Below are 3,058 nucleotides of genomic sequence, written 5' to 3' on the forward strand. Positions count from 1 at the left end.
TCTAAATCAAGTCACAAATCCAGAGTATGAATCACACTGATAACATCATACTTTCACTACATGGTGAATCTTCAAAATAGAACTCAACTCAATGTTTTTTACTGCATTTTGCACCATATCTATGTATTTATTCACTGCTCTGAAACTTCCACATCACTGCCTTTTTGCACCATGTCTCTCCCACTCTTAGTACATTTGATCATTGCTGTACTTTATGAATGGAAATGTTCTTTTCCACTGCTTAGCAGCAGCTCATTCACTGTCGGAAAGCTGTATAAACAAAACTGAGTTTTGGATACACTCCGTGTATACAAAATGACAATAAAGTTTGTCTAAGCCTAAAAGGTTCTAATTCCACTAGGGAATGGACATACTTCAACATAGAATTCATTAAATACTTAAACAGTACAAACTATGTTTAGTATGTCTTTGCTTTAGGTATTTACTGTTTTTCACAGTTAAGAACCCCTTTTTTAAAAGGTTTTATGTTCCTTGGATAAGAACAATAAAATAAAAGAAAGTTTTTATGTTTCAGTTTTAAAAAACAATATAGATCTTAATTTTCGCTGAAACTTTATTTAAAGTGAAATATAAAATTCTGCAGAAAACAAACATTAAAGGGGTCATAGAATGCAAAACCGAGTTTACATTGTCATAGATGAATAACGATAGTTCAGAGGGAAATAGAAGTACAGAGAAGTTCAAACCACATTGACACCTCCTTTCTCTGCAAATCTCACAATTCTAAACTTTCACCATAAAACGGGCGAATCCTTACAAAGCCCCGAGCTGACGTAAACTTGGGGATTTTGCCTTTTTTGGTTCTGGCCTGTACTTTTGTCACACCCTGAATTAACACACCAGCCCACTGGTTCACTGGCCCAAGAACATGAATAGAGGTAGATGTAAGTCACCAGTTTAGCCGTTTAGCCTACAATTGGGTTTACTTCTACAACAATTACAAAGCAGGCAGTTTCTCTATTGAAAATGAGACAGAAACACGGCCGTAAATGCAGTGTTCCAGGCTCCACGGAGAAAGGGGAACATTTTTCACGGTCTACCCAAGACTCAATAGGCATGGATTATTTTTGTTTATCAGAAGATCCCTGCAAAGTTTGAGGGTCTAGAGCTATCAGAACCCAGCTATCAGAACCTCGGCAGACGGGGGCAGAGATATAGCCAGGGATGGAGAGACCGAAACCCGACCCGGTGACAGGAAGCATGGTAAGGCAGGCGGGGGGAAGTAGTACTGGACTGTAGCAAATACCAGAAGATTGTAAAATTCTACCCAGGCATTTTTTTAGGTATGAAAAGTAGGACATGTCCGGGAAAAATATGACGTCTGGTCACCCGACCATATAAACAATGTTTCAGTGAGTGAGTGCTCGTTGCTATGATGCGTCTTTGCTCAGCAGCTTCGCTTGTTGCAACCAACCAATCAGTGCACAGCTAATCTAAATATTCATGAGCATACCATAAAAGGAAAAAAAACTGTTGTTTCATTCTAGGGCTTTTAACCAGGCTTGAATCAGGGCTCATATAACAGCAAATATGCCATTTTCAGCCCAACCAATGTTACACATCCTATTCAGAGACCTCAAGGACCAGCACCAAATACCCTATATAGTTATTCCATGACTTGATATAGTTGCTCTTTTCCAAAAAAAAAATAGTTTCTTACTTTATTACTTGAAAGAGCTTATAATGAAAAAATGAAACAAGTTCATAAAGAAATGAAACAGTTCACCCAGAGGAAATGTCAGCAACATTTAACTATCTAAAAGCTTGAATCAGTACTTTATTTTAGTCATTGCTTAATTTCAAAGAGCCTGTGTTCCAGAACAAAGGGCAAAACACTAGGAAACGTGTCGCTGAGTGGGAAATGTGCCTCATTATGCAGCAGTCAGCAGCTTTAAAGAGAAACATTTTTTCCTTTTCTTTCTGTGTATGTTTAACCTCCTTTTCTGCCATCTCTTTTCAGCAGCATAATGCTGATACATTAAACAAAAGACCTGTTTTGGCCTGTTCTGTTTCTGCACATGCCCTTGATTTGATTTGTGCTTAGAATTGTAAGGTCATTTTCTGCTTAGCTGAAACTCCTAATTGAAACAGCAAATTTCTTTGTATTTTCCTCATAAGTTGTAATGTGATTTTTTTTCTTTTAGATTGAATGCTGCAAAAAGCAAGCTTGGAAAAGACTGAGCGTATTGGTAAATAATGCAAATTTGCATAATTTACTAATTGCAACTATAGGTAAATATTAATTAGATAAACTTGATTAATAATACATTTTACATGTACAGTAGGCCTATGCCATTGCAGTTTAGTCACTACTTCCTGCCTTTAGATATGGGCCACAATGACATGTCAAACAGCATCAGGCATCTTTTTGAGGGTTCAGAGGTAATGTCTTCTGGAAATTATTAAAATGTTCTCTTCTATTAATGTAAATCTTGGAGAGAGAAACACGCTTAAGTTATGCAGTGGACTTATACAGTTTCAAACTGTCTCTGTTTACATGATCCTCTCATGCACCTAAATAAAGGGTAAACTTTGATGTATGAAACATAACAAATAGTAAAAAATAATTACTGGTTGACGCCAGCTGCTGAAAAGACACCAACTGATTGTGCTGAACAACTGCAGGTGACCTGTCCATGCTGCGGTCGGATAGATTGGCTGGGCAGCAGAGCCTTCCGTCCAATAGTCTGAGATGATCTATAAGAAATGGCTGCAAGCTCGCTCCTCTTTTATTCAGAGTTCTTATAATGGATAAGGTGAATCTCATACAGCTGTTTTAACACAGTATGAAAAACGCATTTAGAAGGCTACTGTAGTGTCATAAAATATAATACATTTGGTTTCAGAATGTTATATAGCAGTACTAAAACTGTGTTGTTTTTTAAATAATCACCACATACAAAAAAATGTAACGTGTACTTCCTCATTAGAAACTTTATTACATTTTCTGTAATGCTAAAAAAATTGTGAATAAAATAATATAGCAGCCTGTGTTGCATCTATATATATATATATATATATATATATATATATATAT

Source organism: Cyprinodon variegatus, unplaced genomic scaffold, assembly GCF_000732505.1.
Source record: "Cyprinodon variegatus isolate N-32 unplaced genomic scaffold, C_variegatus-1.0 Scaffold1, whole genome shotgun sequence".
NCBI classification, from domain to species: domain Eukaryota; kingdom Metazoa; phylum Chordata; class Actinopteri; order Cyprinodontiformes; family Cyprinodontidae; genus Cyprinodon; species Cyprinodon variegatus.